This window comes from Ictidomys tridecemlineatus, chromosome 3 (genome assembly GCF_052094955.1).
Source record: "Ictidomys tridecemlineatus isolate mIctTri1 chromosome 3, mIctTri1.hap1, whole genome shotgun sequence".
In the NCBI taxonomy this organism is placed as follows: domain Eukaryota; kingdom Metazoa; phylum Chordata; class Mammalia; order Rodentia; family Sciuridae; genus Ictidomys; species Ictidomys tridecemlineatus.
In genome coordinates this window covers 76,736,296-76,754,502 of record NC_135479.1, presented here as the reverse complement: position 1 = coordinate 76,754,502, position 18,207 = coordinate 76,736,296, and the positions used below count along the sequence as shown (strand labels likewise).

Below are 18,207 nucleotides of genomic sequence, written 5' to 3'. Positions count from 1 at the left end.
AGGGAAAAGGGGCCGAGAGAGCCGGGCGGCTCCGGGACTGCAGCCTTACGCTTGCATTGGAGTTGTGACGGACTCACTCCACTTAGGCCCCTTTCATGACACGGTGCTTAGTCTTTGTCGACAGATCTACTTTAATGATCTTTACTTTTTCTTTTAAGACGTGGCAACACACGCTGTGGGCGTGGCGGCACGGGGCTCGGAGCGGCTCACTCCCTTCCCGCCACCATCTTCTCTCAAAAGTGTTTTTAATTCTTTTGTTTTTGTTTTTAATTAAGCATTTTTTGACTTTATAAATTTTCTCACTTATCAATTTCCCGTGATTCTTTTTCTCTCTCTTTTTCTACTAACAGCCACATTTCTACTGTTCTTTCTTTCACTCTTCCTTTAATATTTTACTTCTATTTTCTCTGCTCCTCCCTCATAATCATCACATTCTAAATTGGTTTTGTTCTCTCCCTGTCTACCATTTGAAATTCTAAACCCTTTTGCAAATTTATTGATATTACTGTGGGTGATAACCAATCATATTCTTTCTGCTTATTGTGACAATTAACATTGTAGATGTCATAGCAGAAACTATTTGAGTTAATACTATATATTGTTTGCATTGGTTATTGTTATTATTTGTCTTCCCTAAACAGTGGAGGCATTAAAGACTTTCAGAGACACTATAAGTCCACATGGTAGAAACTCTACTGCCTCAGATCCATACTGTTAAATGGGCAGACACATAAACAACATGAAAAAGCAAGGAAACAAATGACCCCAAACAAACCAAGATACTTCAGTAACAAAAATTGTTGATGCCACAGTGGAAGAAGAGATGTCAGAGAAAGAGTTTAGAATGTACATAGTTAAACTGATCTGTGAGATAAAGGATGATATAAGGAGTGAAATCAGAGAGAAAATATAGAAAGTGAAATATCACTTCAATAAAGAGATACAGGTTACAAGAAAATTCAAGAAGAAATCCTCAAAATGAAGGAATAAATAAACCAAATTAAAAATTCACTGGAAAGCATCACCAACAGACTAGACCACTTGGAAGATGTAATATCAGACAATGAAGACAAAATATATAATTTGAAAATAAAGTTGACCACATAGAAAAAACCATCAACAGAACTTCCAAGAAATATGGGATAACATGGAAAGACCAAACTTAAAATTTATCAGGATAAATGAAGGCTCAGAGATACAAATCAAAGGAATGTATAATCTTTCCAATGAGATAATATCAGAAAATTTCCAAAACCTTAAGAATGAAATGGAAAATTGAATACAGGAAACTTGCAGGATCCCAAATATACAAAATTACAACAGATCCATACCAAGTTACACCATTATGAAATGTCTACCATACAGAATAAGGGTAGGCATTTAAAGGTTGCCAGAGAAAAATGACCGCTCACATTTAGAAAGAAATTATTTGAGTCTCATCTAATTTCTCAACCCAGACCCTCAAACTAGGAGGTCTTGGAATAACATATACCAAGCCCTGAAAGAAAATGGATGTCAGCCAAGAATATGATACCCAGCAAAATTAAGCCTCAGAATTGATAACATAGAAACCTTACATGAAAAACAAAAGTTAAAAGAATTAACAACCAGAAAGCCTATACTACCAAAACATACTCAACAAAATATTTCATGAAGAAGAAATGAAAAATAAAAGCAAAAACCATCACAGGAAGAAACTACACTAGAAGAATAGTCAAACATAGGAGAAACTAATTCAAATTAAAAACCAAAAATAAAATGACAGGAATCATTACTTAATAATAATACAGAATGTAATCATTACTTAATAATAATATTGAATGTAAATTGCCTAAACTCATCAATCAAAAGATACAGATTGGCATATTGGATTAAAAACAAGACCCAACAATACAATGTCTCCAATAGACTCACCTCATAAGCAAATAAATCAACAGATGGAAGGTAAAATGATGACAAAAGACATATTGTTCACATGGATTTCATTAAAAAGTAGGGGTTTCTATCCTCATATCAGATAAAGTGGACGTCAAGCCAAATCAGAAGAGACAAAGATGTCCATTTCATACCTCTTAAGGAAATTATACATCAACAACATCAACAAGATATTACAATCATAAATATTTATGCCCCAAACAGTGGAGCATCTACATACATCAAACAAACCCTTCTCAATTTTTAGAATCAAATAGACCACAACACAATAAAAATGAATAAATTTAACATGCCTCTGTCATCACTGGACAGATACTCCAAACAAAAACTAAATAGATACAGAACTAAAAAATACAATTAATAATTTAGACTTAACAGATATATATAGAATAGTACACCCATCAGTGAATGAATACACTTTCTGTTTAGCAGCACATAGCTCCTTCTCAAAAACAGACCATATCTTAGGCCACAAAGCAGTTCTTAGCAAATAAAAAAAAAATAGAGATAATACCTTGCATTCTATCAGGTCATAATAGAATGAAATTAGAAATCAATATAAACTAAAAAAATAGAAACTACTTTAATACCTGGAGAGTAAATAATATGAATGACCAATAGATAGTAGAGGAAATCAGGGATGAAATAAAAAAATACTTAAAGGTAAATGAAAATAGTGACACAACTTATCAAAATCTCTGGGACACTATGAAGGTGGTTCTAAGAGGAAAGTTCATTACATTGAGCTCATTCATTAAAAGAATAGAAAGTAACTAAATAAATAATCTAATAAAAAAGAGAAAAAATAAACACTCAAAGTAATGGAAGGCAGGAAATAATTAAAATCAGAGCTGTAATTAATGAAATTGAAACCAAAAAAAATTTCAAAAAAATAAATGAAAAAGTTAGTTCTTTTAAAAATAAAATAAAATTGATAAATGTTTAGCCAAGCTAATGAAGAGAGAGAGAAAACTCAAATTACTAAAACTCATGATAAAAAGGAAATATCATGATGAACACTACTGAAATACATATGATAATCAGAAACTATTTTGAAATTTATACTTCAATAAAGCAGAAAATCTTGAAGATATTGATAAATTTCTAGAGACATATGACGACCAACTTGAATCAAGAGGACATAGAATATTTAAAAGATCATTCACAAATAAAAACTTTAAGAGAGAAACAAAATTTAAACAGATCAATTTCAAGCAATTAAACTGAAGATGCTATCAAAAGCCTACCAAGAAAGAAAAGCCCAGCGCCAGACAGATTTTTCAGCCCAGTTCTATCAGGCCTTCAAAAAACTAACAACCAACCTCCTCAAATTATTCCATGAAATAGAAAAGGAGGGAATATCTTCCAAACCCATTCTATGATGCTAGTATCGCTCTGATTCCCAAACCAGACAAAGACAGATCAAGGAAAAAAAAAACCTTCAGACCAATATCCCTCATGAAGATACATGCAAAAATTCTTAGTAAAATACTGGGAAATCACATACAAAAACATATTAGAAAGATAGTGCACCTTGATCAAGTGGGGTTCATCCCAGGGATGCAAGATTGGTTCAACATATGAAAATCAATACATATACTTTATCACATCAATAGTCTTAAAGACAAGAATCATATGATTATCTCAATAGATGCAGAAAAAAACACTTGACAAAATACTGTATCAATTCATGTTCAAAACACTAGAAAACTAGGGATAGTAAGAACATATCTAAACATTGTAAAAGTTTTAAATGTCGAACTCAAGGCAAACATCATTCTAAATAGAGAAAAACTGAAAGTACTTTCTCTAAAAACTGGAACAAGACAAGGATGCCCTGTTTCACCACTTCTATTCAACTAAGTCCTTGAAACTCTAGCAAGACAATGAGAGAGAGAGAGAGAAAGAGAGAGAGAGAGAGACAGAGAGAGAGAGAGAGAGAGAGAGAGAGAGAGAGAGAGAGAGAGAGAGAGAGAAATAGAGATAGATATGGGGGGAAAGAAAAAAATTAAGGGGATACAAATAGGAAAAGAAGAGCTCAAACTATCTCTATTTGCTGCTAATATGATACTATATTTAGAAGATCCAAGAAATTCCACCAGAAAACTTCTAGAACTCATAAACAAATTCAGAAAAGTAGCAATATATAAAATTAACTCCCATAAATTAATTGTGTTCCTATTCACCAATGATGAATTAACTGAAAGAGAAATTAGGAAAACTATCCCATTCACAATAGTCTCCAAAAACACTTGGTAATCAATATAAGAAAATATGCGGAAGACCTCTACAAAAAACACTACAGAATGCTAAAGAAAGAAATGGAAGAAGACCTTAGAAGATGGAAAGATTGCCCATGTTCTTGGATAGGCAGAATTAATATTGTCAACACAGCCATACAACCAAAAGCACTATACAGATTTAATGCAGTTCCTATTAAAATTCCAATGATGTTCTCCATAGAAATATAAAAAGCTGTCATGAAATCCATTTGGTAAAATAAGAGGCCTAGAATAGCCAAAACAATCCTTAGCAAAAAAAAAAAAAAAAAAAAAAAAAAAGTGAAGAAGGAGGCATTTACAATACCAGACTCTAAATTATACTACAGAGCTATAGTAACAAAAACAGCATGGTTTTGGTACCAAAACAGACATAAAGACCACTAGAACAGAATAGAAGAGATAGAGAAAAACCAACATAAATACAGAAAAAGCTGCCATAAACAAAGATAGTCTCTTCAACAAAAGAGAAAACTGGAAATCCATATATAGCACAATTTAATTTAACCCCTTTCTCTCACCCAGCACAAAACTCAACTCAAAGTGGATCAAGGACCTAGGCACTAGAACAGAGACCCTGTACCTACTAGAAGAAAAAGCAGTTCTAATTGTCCATCATTTTGGTGTAGGAACTGAAGTCCTCAACAAGACTCCTAAAGTGCAAGAAGTAAAATTAAAAAATCAATAAATGGGATGGTATCAAACTAAAAAACTTCTCATAGCAAAGGAAACAATCAAGAAAGTGAACAGAGAGCCTATAGAATGGAAGAAAATCTTTGCTACCTGCACTTCAGTTGGAACACTAATCTTCAGGATATAAAAATAACTGAAAAAACTTAACACCAAAAAAAAAAAACCAGATAACTGCCACAGTTGGTGTGGCTGACAAAGCACACCAATCAACAAATGGGCAAAGCAACAGAGCAGGCACTTCACAGAAGAAGAAATACGAATGGTCAAAAAATACATGAAAAAAATTTCAAAATCACCAGCAATTAGAGAAATGCAAATGAAAACTAGGTTTCATCTCTCTCCAGTCAGAATAGCAACTAGTAAGAATGCAAGTAAAAATAAATGTTTTTTACAATGTGGGGAAAAAGGTATACTCATACATTGCTGGTGGGACTGCAAATTGGTGCAACACTCTGGAAAGAATATGGAGACTCCTCAGAAAAACTTTTGACCCAGTTTCCCCACTTCTCCTCTGTATGTATCCAAAAGATTTAAAATAAGCATATTACAGTGATACAATCACATCAATGTGTATCATAGCTCAATTCACAATAGTTAAGCTATGGACGAAACCTAGGTGCTCTTCAACAAATGAATGAATAAAGAAAATGTGGTATATATGCACAATGGAATATTACTCAGCCTTAAAGAAGAATAAAATTATGGCAGTTGCTGGTAAGTGGATGGAACTAGGGACTAACATGCTAAAGGAAATAATACAATCACTCAAAATCAAAGGCTGAATGTTCTCTCTGATATGCAGATGCTAACACACCATAAGGTGGGTGGGGGGAGAATAGAAGTTTATTGGATTAGCCAAAAGGGAAATATAGGGAAATGATGAGTTATGTGAATAGGAAAGATAGTAGAAACTTTCCTATGTTCATATATGAATACACGATAAGTGTAAATTCACACTATGTTCAACCATAATAATGATCCTAATTAGAATACGTTTTACTCTATGTATGTATATTATATCAGTATACATCTAGTGTCATGTATATGTGAAAAAAACAATAAAAATAAAGTACTCAATGTTCCCTTGTCAATATTAAGAAACTGGTGCTTGTCAGCCACACTGTGACAGTGTATATTATTTCATTTATATGTACCCCTCCACTCAAATACATACAGTTAAGATGCCAAATTGATGGCTTATCTGTCATTCCTCTCCCATTGTACACACTTTAACTCTTGGTGGCCTTCATAGCTCTGTCTTCAGTCTGCTTTCTTATCTATAAATATTCCTGGACAATCTCATCCACTCCCATAGCTTCAAATACAGCAGAGTTGTCAAGTCACAAAGTGATATCTATAGCCCAGAATTATTCCTAAGTTTCTATCCTGCATGTTCATAAAATCTCATAATTTCTCTCCAACTTTTATGTACAAAAATGACATTTTACTGAGTGGAATCCCCTAGTTCACTAAGCCAGAACCCTTCCTGAAGTCATGTTATGGTTTGGATGTGAGGTGTCCCCTAAAAGTTCATGTGTGAGACAATGCAAGAAGAATTACAGGGGAAGTGATAGGGCTATGAGAGCCTTACCCCAATTAGTAAATGAATTCCCTTGATAAGGTTAACTGAATGGTAACTAAAGGTGGGTAGGGTGTGACTGGAGGAGGTGGGGCACTGGGGGCATTCCTTTGGGGTACACATATTTTGTATCTGGCTAATGGATTCTCTCTCTGCTTCCTGATTATCATGTGAACCAGTTCCCTCTTCACTTTGAGCCCCAAGGAATAGAGTTAGCCCCTTTTCCATGGACTCAGACCTCCGAAACCATGAGTTCCCCAAATAAACTTTTCCTTCTGTACAATTGTTCTGGTTAGATCTTTTAGTGACAGCAGTGAAAAAGCTGACTAAAACAAGTCACTATGTCTATGTCTTACAGAATTTTCTACATGAAAATCTATCACATATGACTTCTATTTACAGCCTTGGCTTGACCATTATCATCTCTCTTCTGGATCAATATAATCACCTTCTAAGTGATTGTTCAAACATATTCCTATCAGAATGCCAGTCTGGTTATATAGCCCCCATTCTTGAAGCCCTTCATAGGTTTCACCTGTACATAGGTTAAAAATCAGGTTTTCTTAATAGGTCATTTAAAGCACATTCCTATTTATTTATATGCACTCTTTATAAGAGTTTTAAATAAATAAATATATGTTCATAAAATTTAAATAAATTTTAAATAAATTTAAAATTAAATAAATAAATAAATTGTAATAATATTAGAGTTCTCATATATCCCACACCCAGTTTTCCCAATTATTAACATTATATGTTATTATGGTATATTTGTCAAAATTAATGATGCAACACACTTTATTGTTAGATTTTGTTATTATCTAAGACTATACTTTATTAACATTTTCCTAGTTTTAAGACAATTTTTTTCTATTCCAGGATCTCATCCATGATACAATACTATATTATATCATCAAGTCTCCTCTTGACTGACAGTCTTCAAACTTTCCTTTAGATGACCTTGATGTTTTTGAGGAGTTTTGGTCAGATAATTTTTGGAGCTCTAAATTGGGATTTGTCCCATGTTTGTTTTAATGATTAGACTGAAGTAATTTGTTTGGGAGTGTAAGACCACAGGTAAAATATCATCTCATCATATAATATCAAGGTATATACTACTAACTCAGTTATCACTCTTGGTATTAACCCTGCTCACCTGGCTAAAAAGTGTTGTCATGTTCTTTACAGTATTCTTCTACTTCCCCACTCCCATTTTTCTATTTTGTACTCTTTGGAAGAAAATTTCTATAGATAGACCACATTTAAGAAATAGGAAATTAGGCTTCATCTCCTTGTGGGTTAAGTGTCTACATATATAGTTTGGAGTACTTCCAAACAGGAGATTGATCTTTTCTCCCCCAGTTATTTCTTTATTTATTCAATCATACTTATATGAATACTGACTCACAGATATTTGTTTTAGACTTTAAGTTAAAATGCAATACTTTATTTTTCTATTCAAATTCTTCCAACTTTGGCCACTAGAAACTCATTCATTTGGCTCCCCCTATATTCTCTGAACATACTCCCATCATTGTGGGTTGTTATGGTTTAGATATGAGGAATCCTCATGTGTGACTGCAACCTTATATAAAAAGTACTTCTGTAAGCACATCTGCCCAGCAACTGTCTGTTCAACCTTAGGCTGACATCGCTGTTGTTATTAATCATTGTGGCAAAAGATTATTGTTTCAAAATAGCCAATATAGTCCTCCCTGTTTTTGTCTTTAAAACTTTTCCCTTGCCTGAACCTCCTTGAATACATCTAGAGTTTACTGTAGCATGTGTATCGCCTTTCAGTGCTCTGCTCTTCCCATTGCAATACTTTTCCCAAATAAATATTATGCTTTGGAACAAAACAAAACAAACAAACAAAATAAAAAACAAGCAAAAAAAAAAAACGAAGAAACTAACGTGTGAGATAATGCAAGGAGGTTCAGGATTAGATTATGAGAACTCTAGCCTAATCTATGGATTAATATACTGAGATACACTAACTGGGTGGTAATTGTAGGCAAGTAGGGAGTGTGGCTGGAAGAAGTAGGTCACTACAGGTGTACCCTTGAGATTTATATTTTGCCCCATGAGCAGATATCTCTCTGCTTCTTGGTTTGTTGGAAGCTGTATACAAATTGTGGGTTTGGGCCCTCATAAGGCAGGGAGGTTACTTTTCTGGGAACTCCTGGGTGAAATTCCTCAGTTCCAGGTCATGCTGGTAACTTGCCTTAGCTCACAGGCCTAGCTTCAAATACATCTGCCTGGAGAGGGGCATAACATGTCAAGCCCCAAGCAACTTTGTTTTCCCCATTCTTATCCTGCTTTCCTAAACAAGCTCCCTACTGAAGCCCTTTGATGTGCTTCACTATAAACAAAATATTCATGGGCATTTCCATATTTTAGGATCAGACTCATCAGGTCTCTTCTACCCATCAAGCCCCTGCTTCAAATATTTTCCTGCATCTTATGCTTTATTTCTTGATATTACTTTTTCAGACTTTTTATTCCTAGCTGGCCTACACCTCCGAGGGTTACTTATTCCATCCCCATGCAGGTTGTGGGTGACAGTTGACACCTGGGACAGGGACCCTTGAGAGGAATTCAGAAGGAAAAATGTCAGGTGTCAGGTGGCTCCCTCATAGAAAAATGCACATTAGTCAATTTAAAGAGAGTGGAGGGAGGAATATTTAAGATAGCTTGATATTAAGAATGGGGAATTTGGGGCTGGGGCTGGGGCCTAGTGGCAGAGCACTTGCCTGGCAAGCAAAAAGCACTGAGTTCCATCATCAGCACAACATAAAAATAAACAAATAAAATAAAGACATACTGCCTATCTACAACTACAAAAACAATTGGGGATTTTAAACTCTGAAGAGAGTTATGTTATGCTTAGGCTTTGCTTCTTTAAGAAGGGATCCCTTGATTTGCATTTGACTTTACATTCTTTGGATGTTTCCAAATTAATATTTTTTTTCTAATAAGTTTTTCCACTCTTGAGTACCCTTTTCTCCACATCCTCGCCAGCACTTGTTGTTGTTTGATTTCATAATGGCTGCCAATCTTACTGGAGTGATATGGTATCTTAGGGTGGTTTTGATTTGCATTTCTCTGACTGCTAGAGATGGTGAGCATTTTTTCATGTACTTGTTGATTGACTGTATTTTATCAGCAGACACAACATCTTTGTTTGTATGTGGTGCTGAGGATCAAACCCGGGCCGCACACATGCCAGGCAAGTGTGCTACCACTTGAGCCACATCCCCAGCCCCCAGTTTCTTTTTAAAAAATATTTATTTTTAGCTTTAGGTGGACACAATATCTTTATTTTATTTTTATGTGGTGCTGAGGATCGAACCCAGTGCCTCACGCATACCAGGTGAGCATGCTACTACTTGAGCCATGTCCCCAGCCCCTGAAAAAGCTCAGTTTCAATTGAGTAAAAAAGTAAAAGATGTCTTTAATATTATTGACTCACAAGTTTTTTCCATGTGGTCAAATAATTAATAAAGGATGATTTATGTAAAATATCTAATTGTCCCTTGCTTCTAACAATTTTCTTCAACAGGAAAGAGATGATTAGTACTGCTATCTACATTTGTTTAATGTCTTGGCTTTTACAGTTAAGTATAAGTAAGTTAAATTTAAGATAAATGGAATTAAGTATATACGTCTTTATTAAAGGAGACACATTAATTTACAAAGTTAAAGTGCTAAAATATCATCTACTAAATACAGAAACATCAAGCAATCTTAACTAAAATACATTTAAACATTAGATGTGTTTGTAATTTGGTTAATATAAAAAGGCCTATTTATAACTATTGTCTGTTAATATCTTATACAAGTACAAATTCTAATATAACAAGTTAATTTAAGATAATAAGGCCATTACCTATAGGACAAACAAGTTGTAAAACTGGCTTTCAGTATCTCTACAGGTCCTATTTTGTAATTTTTGTTGTTCAGTCCATTATTAGAGACAAAGTTAAGCCATACAGTTGGTAAAAACAAGACCTTCTTTTACTGTGGTATCCTCTTCAGCTAAACAACGTTGACTTTAACAATCCTCACATACCTAACAGGTAACTTGCTAATTTTCTTGGGCAAATAAAAATATTTATTAAGTCACTTCTTACTGTTTAAATACTTGTACAGTGCTGGGCCATTCTCTACAATTTAAGGCTAATTTAAGGTGTAGGCCAGCTAGGAATAAAAAGTCTAAAATAGTAATATGAACTTTTGTCTACAATTTAAAAAAAATAAAAAGGGGGGAACATAACCCCACATAACCCACTAAATCTCACAAAATTATTTAAATATTTAAAAAATTGTGGCATTAAGGTCTCACTGATGCTGAGAGACACAAAGCAATAGAATAAACCAGCTATGCTTGTATATTTCCAGGAGACCCAACCTGTCATCATGGAGAAAACTAAAGGACCTGACACTTCAGGATGAGCAGAAAGATCAACAACATGGAGGAAATAAAACTCCAAACACAATGTTTGTGGCTATGTTGGCAGTATTGTGTTGTCAGGTAAGTGGAACCTATGGCGAGACCCATTGGACCTATTATCCAGATCCACCTTTAGTATCCAGCTATTTGGACTGAAGAAACCACCTCAGTATTTACTAATGATACTCATATAATGGGAGATTTCAAATACAAATATATTATACCTATTCATGCCACTGAATTTAATTATACTGACTACAGTGGAAATCCACCTACATGTTGGTCCCATGATATTTATGCTGGCTGTTCGGAAGTAACTTTGAGGAAAAGACAGCATATGGGGGACTTAGGTCAGCCAATCATACTGGCCTTTGGGACTTAAGATTATATGTTCAAACAGTTATTAAAACGGGACTTTCCCATAACAAGCCAGTTATTCCCACGCCACCAATAACTTACTGCTCTAATTGTTCTGCAATATAATTTGGCACATTCCCTAAATGGTTGGAATGTGCAAATGCCTTGCCAGTGCAACACAAAGTGCCTAGAAATGGTGGATATATTTTGATTGGTATCTAAGAATTGATAAAAGACAGTTACAGCAGGATCCTATGACTCCTGGAGGATTTGTTGGTAATATCCTAACTTTCAGTGAAGGTGGCACAGAAAAGCAACTGTAGCATTTAATTGCTGCCTCAGATTTTCTTAATTATACAGTTGGTGCTTTGCCTGACTTTACAGACAAGCATTGCAAATAGGGCTCCTATTACGGCCTGCCAATCTGTGTTCAATCTCCTTATGCTTTAATTACTGGAAATGTAAGAGTAAGGAGAAAAGATGATAAATATCATGTAACTTGTAAAAGATATGACCAACTTCATCACTAGATTTAATAAAGGGAAAGAAACATTAGTTCTTCATCAACCCTCTTTTGCCTTACTCCCAACTAACATTTCAGAGCCATGATATGGTGATGCTGGTGTTCAAGTTTTACAATAGATGCATACCCAGTTAACCAGACCCAGGCAAGCTTTCAGCCTCACAGTTCTTGGAATTGAGTGAATACTGATGAAAAGATTGAAACTGAACTAAATGCTTTGGAAGCTACTGTTATTAAGATTGGAAATGAACTTGCCACTCTTAAATTTAAGCAAAGGCTTAAATGCCATGGCAGCTATAAGTATGTCTGTCATTACTACAGCCAAATATAATGCTTCACAGTGGGACTGGAAAAAGGTAAAAAATAATCTAATTGGTGTTTGGCATAGCAATAAGCCTTGGACCTTAGGGAGTTATATTATCACATCCATGATATCCCATAGAGCAGTATTGACCTCATAGATCCTGTATCTCTGGCTGAACAAATACTTCTTGATATAAAAGGCTTTAATCCTGGAAATATGTTGAAAAATTCTGCATGGTATATTATTGGAATGATGTGTTCGCTACTAATTCTTTTTTGTTTGTGATAATAAGTTGTAATACCCTCAGAACAAGGATCAGGGAACTCTGAGTAACTGCACATGGCTTGCATTTTAAAAGTAAAGAAGGGAGTATGTTGGAAGCCATGTATAAAATTGTGGGTTTGTTTGGGCCATCATAAGGCAGGGAACTCCTGGGTGAAATTCCTCAGTTCCAGATCATGCTGGTGCCCTGCCTTAACTCACAGCCCTACATTCAAATTCAGCTGCCTGGAGAGGGGCATAATATGTCAAGCTCCAAGCAACTTGTTTTCCCCATTCTTATCCTATTTTCCTGAAGAAGCTCCTCACTGAATCCCTTTGATGTGTTTCACTATAAATAAAGCCTTAATGGGCTTTTTCCTTTTTTAGGATCAGATCCATCAGGTCTCTTCTACCCATAAATGCCCCTGTTTTGAATATATATCATTTTCATCTTTTGTGTTTATTTCTTAATAGTACTCTCCTAGGCTTTATTTCCAGCCAGTTCATGCCTCCAATGGTTAACTACTCCCTCCCCATGTAGGTTGTGAGAAAGACTGGCTGTCATGTTCTGAGCTGCTTTCCTTTGCTACACCCTTCTTTTCTGATGTTCTGCCCAGAGCTATGGAGTTGGCTGACTGTAGACTGAACCTCTGAAACCATGAGCCAAAATAAACTTTTCCTTTATATGTTGCTCTTTTCAGGTCTTCTGGTTACAACCACAAAAGACAAGATTTATTTTTTTTTTAATTCCTAAGGACTTTTTTTTTACTTCTGGCACTTTCTGCTGCAGAGTCATTTTGTATATTTCCTGTTCTAGTCCTAGACTCACCCACTTCTCTAGAGAACTCTGGTTCCTTTTATTGTGGAATGGTATTAGAAATCAAGATCTGTGTTCCAGATGTAGTGATTGCTGCTGGGGTATTGTTTCTTTTAGGTCCTCTTGGCTAACAGAACAAGCAAATATATGTGTATATACTAACCTGTCTATATGCACATATTTATAAATATTTCTGTATGCAACTATTTGCCAAACAAGTTTACTTGCCTCCAACTCTTCTTCATGACAAGGACCATTCTGACCTATACCCCTCCTTGCTTATCTATAACCTCTTATCCCAAGAATTCGTGAGAGTATGGAATGAACTACTTCTTCCTACTTGTTCTCATGGAACATTATTTTTTTTACTTCTATTTTATCATTTATTTATCCTGAACTATAAGTAATTTATTTTTGGTTTTCCCAACAGAACTGTTCATTCTTTGAAGACAAGGATGATGCCTTTAAATTATAGAAAATTAGAGATAAAAGTAACTTCAGAAATCTAGAGGACTAGAGGGAAATGGCTAGATCCTTTAGAGTCCTGAGCCTAAATCTCCAAATGTATAGCCCAGAGACTGTCCTACTGTTTCTCTTCCTCTCATACTTGATAACGAGTGAGCAAAAATGCCACTGGTGACTTACTGTTCCTTCATGCTTCAATATATACAGAAATAAAGAATGTTTCAGTGTACAGTATTAATTTTTACTATGCTGGAAAGATTAAAGTCAATTATATGTTCAACAAAATCTAGTGAGGATAACAGGTGAAAATCACAACTCTGCAAAAATCACAACCACCTTCAATCTCAAAACTCTCTTACAGGGTTCTGAAAAGAAAATTATTTAAAAATGTGAGTGAGGAAAAAAGAGCACAAAGAATACACTGGAAATGGAAGACCTGTAGGATAGAGGAGGGGGAGCAGTGGGAGGGAAGAGCAGAGGGAACGAGGCATGTCAGGGGTAGAGTGTCCCTGGGTTCAATCTCTACTAACACACAATACATTAATTCTCATAATTCTATAAGGCAGGCATTATCATGTTTATTTTTCAGATGAAAAGAGTGAAGTTGAGTGGGAGTTTGGTTGGTTCCAAAGGCAAGGTGGGGAAGGGAAGAGGCTGCAGAGCACTATGATCCTGAAAACCCTACTCCTTAGCAGGGTCCTGGGTATTGCCTCCCTGATGTCAGTTGGCATTCCCATTTTGTATGCCCTCATATAACTGCAAGCAACTATTCCAGTTTTACCATGGGTTGACTTAGTTTGCTCCACAATAACTCTTAGTTTGCTCCACAATAGGCCTTTATTTGGTTGAAGGTCCTATGCTAGAATATAGCCAACAACTTACAGATTTAGGAGCACCACTGACAATAACCACTGGTTCATGTCCTTATCTTTAGTGTAATGAATGAATAAATAAGAATTTAGAAGGATAAATTTAAAAGAATGCATTTCTATAAAAATAGCCTGACTAATGAAATGAAGTCTCTAAGATCAAGATGACACAAGTAGACCAATGTGTTTCATTTTAGATGGGCTCTCATGAGACACATATGTCCACTATTGCCTAGATAGGAGCTGTTTATAAAACATAAACAGTTTTATTTTTATGTACTGAAAATATATATTTGAAAATTTCATCAAGGAAGAAACAATATTGCTTTTCCTGTTGTTTATGTCAGAAGCTCCCTCTTCTGAGAGGTCTAAGCAAAATTCCAAGCTTTATGAGAAATGTAAGTGGTTGTAGCTGGAGTGGCTACTGAAAGGAACATGATCAAACCAAATACATTTTGTTAGGCAAAGACAGAAGACAAATGAATATTAGCTGAGTGTTTTCTCTGTGCCAGGCACTGAACTAGAAACTTTGGAAAGCTCATCAAGTGTTTGTGAAGATTAAATGGGTTAATAGATGTTAAATGTTTACAGCTGTACCTGGCACATAGAAATTGCTCAAATATTAACTGTAGTTGTTGTTTTACACACATCTTCTCAGGAGATCTTTTTAACGATCCATGAAGAAAGTACCATCATCTCCATCTTACACAGAGGAAACTGAGACTTAGAGAGACTGTGGCACGCCCAAAGTTTCAAGAATTATTTTGTAGATTTGGATTTCAGATCTAGATCTACCCAACTTCCAAATCCAGGCTTTTTCCAATATACCATACTTTTTAAAAAAAGTGCATCAGCAGAGTGGAATCAGAGGATATGCATTCAAATCCCAGTTCTGTGAATTTCTACTGTGACTTGGGAAACTAAGTTAACTTCAATTTACTCATCTACTTCCTCCCCATATAAATACATTCATCCTTAGGCAAGAATTATTTCAGGTCAGAAATGGAGGCTCAGAGAATTTAAGTAACTGATTCCAAGATCATTAAAGATAAAGCAGAATCCATCATCTGCTTTCTGAAATAATTAATAATAGTGTCTTTTACATGAATAGGTACCTTCAGTATTAAAAGCATAGAATAGTTTGTAGAATATTAATTCATATCCTCCTTTTAGGAGCTTATCTATCACATAAGGAAAATTTCATAAGGCCATTATTTCCTGCAACATCCTATGTGACATCTTATTACAGAGAGAGAAGCAGGAACATAAATAAGAGGAAAAGCATAAAAACACAGGGAAATTCAACAGATAAATGGATAAAGAAAATGTATATATAACATACATACAATGGAATATTACTCAGCCTTAAAGAAGAATGAGGGCTGGGATTGTGGCTCAGCAGTAGAGTGCTTACCTAGCACGTGAGAGGTCCTGAGTTCAATCCTCGGCACCACATAAAAATAAATAAATAAAATAAAGATATTGTGTCCAACTACAACTAAAAATAAATATTAAAAAAGAATGAAATTATGGTATTTTCAGGTAAATGGATGGAGCTGGAGAATATCATGCTAAGTGAAATAAGCCAATCCCAAAAAACCAAAGGCCAAATGTTTTCTCTAATAAGTGAGTGCTGATCAATAATTGAGGGGGATGGTAGGGATGAATGGAGAAACTTTGGATTGTGCAGAGGGGAGTTAGGGGAAGGAAGGGGGTATGAGGGTAGGAAGGAGGGTGGAATAAGATGGACATTATTACCCTATATACATGTATGATTACATGACTGGTGTGACTCTGCACCATGTACAGCTAGAGGAAGGAGAAGAGGCACTGGGTTTAATCCTCAGCACTACATAAAAATAAACAAATAAAGTCATTCTGTCCATTTACAAGTATAAAAAAATTTTAAAAATAACAGGGTAAAAGATAATACATGAGGGTCAAACAGATGAAATGACAGAATCTAATTGGCTAGTCCACCTATTTTCAATGCCAAAACACCACCTAACTTAGGGTTTCTTTTTCTTCACACAGCCCCAGCAAAATGGTCAGACATCATTTTACAGACTTTTGAATCCACGTTGGATGTATTAAAGTATGCCAACAAGTTAATGAGGAACTAGTGTGCTGTCAATATCATCATATTGTTTATAAGATTTACAGTGTTCTCAGAAGGAGTTTTGTACTTCTTTCTTTAAAATTATTTTTAAATTTTTTGGAAAACACTTTTCCCTCAAGCATTTAATTTCATATTAGAGGATAATGCTTAATCAAGGCTAAAGGTAAAAATGAACTAATAGATTTAAATCTATTTCTAGAATACAAAGGGCTATGCAGGAAGCTCTGGTGATTGATTGTCCCTGAAAGTACCAGCCTAGTAGCTAACAAGTCTAAGAAAACCACTGATAGTTAACCAGATATTCAAAACACTTATGAAAAAAACTTACTTCTGGGCTGGGGTTGTGGTTCAGTGGTAGGTGCTTGCCTAGCACTTGAGGAACTGGGTTCAATCCTCAGCAACACATAAAATAAATAAATAAATAAATAAATAAATAAATAAATAAAGTTGTCAAAAAAAAAAGAAAATGTTAAAAAGAAAAAAAGAAAATACTTCTATTAAGTGTTAGTGTTGATACTGTAACTCAACCAAGCTCATTTACTCACCACTCCAAGAGGCAAACTACTGGAGGGCAAGAGTTTGGGTAAAGGTAAAAGATTTATGGAGCCAATAACATACTGTTTTTGTTACTATTGCTCTGTAGTATAGTTTAAGGTCTGGTATAGTGATGCCACCTGCTTCACTATTTCTGCTAAGGATTGCTTTAGCTATTCTGAGCCTCTCATTTTTTCCAGATGAATTTCATGACTGCTTTTTCTATTTCTATGAGGAATGCCATTGGGATTTTGATCGGAATTGCATTAAATCTGTATAGTGCTTTTGGTAGTATGGTCATTTTGATAATATTAATTCTGCCTATCCAAGAGCAAAGGAGATCTTTCTATCTTCTAAGATCTTCTTTAATTTCTTTCTTTAGGATTCTGTAGTTTTCATTGTATAGATCTTTCACCTCTTTAGTTAAGTTGACCCAAGTATCTTATTTTTTTTGAGGTTATTGTAAATGGGGTAGTTTTCCTCATTTCCCTTTCTGAGGATTTGTTACTGATATACAGAAATGCCTTTGATTTATGGGTGTTGATTTTATATCCTGCTACTTTGTTAAATTAATTTACTAGTTCTAGAAGTTTTCTGGTGGAGCTTTTTGGATCCTGTAGATATAGAATCATATCATCAGCAAATAGTGCTAATTTAAGTTCCTCTTTTCATATATGTATCCCTTTAATTTCTTTCATCTGTCTAATTGCTCTGGCCAGTGTTTCAAGAACTATGCTAAATAGAAGTGGTGAGAGAGGGCATCCTTATTTTTAGAGGGAATGCTTTAATTTTTCTCCATTTAGAATCATGTTGGCCTGAGGCTTAGTATAGATAGCCTTTATGATATTGAGATATGTTCCTATTATCCCTAGTTTTTCTAAACAGCATGGTATTAGCACCAGTGGTAAAGAATACAGGACACAGACTAACCCATAAAATCATAATTATCTTATATTAGACAAAGGTACCAAAAACATGCATTGGAGAAAAGATAGCCTCTTCAAAAAATGGTGCTGGAA

At 34.9% G+C, this 18,207-nt stretch overlaps 1 protein-coding gene and 1 long non-coding RNA gene across 16 annotated transcripts in view; one reads left to right on the top strand and one right to left on the bottom strand.

Moving 5' to 3' along the window:
• Window positions 1-18,207, bottom strand: part of Dock3 (dedicator of cytokinesis 3) — a 586,580-nt gene that overhangs the window by 136,946 nt on the left and 431,427 nt on the right. The window lies entirely within an intron of this gene.
• The window catches only part of LOC144376260 (uncharacterized), a 114,927-nt gene that overhangs the window by 28,627 nt on the left and 68,093 nt on the right, over window positions 1-18,207 (top strand). The window contains exon 2 of the long non-coding RNA XR_013436507.1: window positions 10,888-11,020. This is a non-coding gene — a long non-coding RNA (uncharacterized LOC144376260). The remainder of the gene's footprint in view (window positions 1-10,887; window positions 11,021-18,207) is intronic.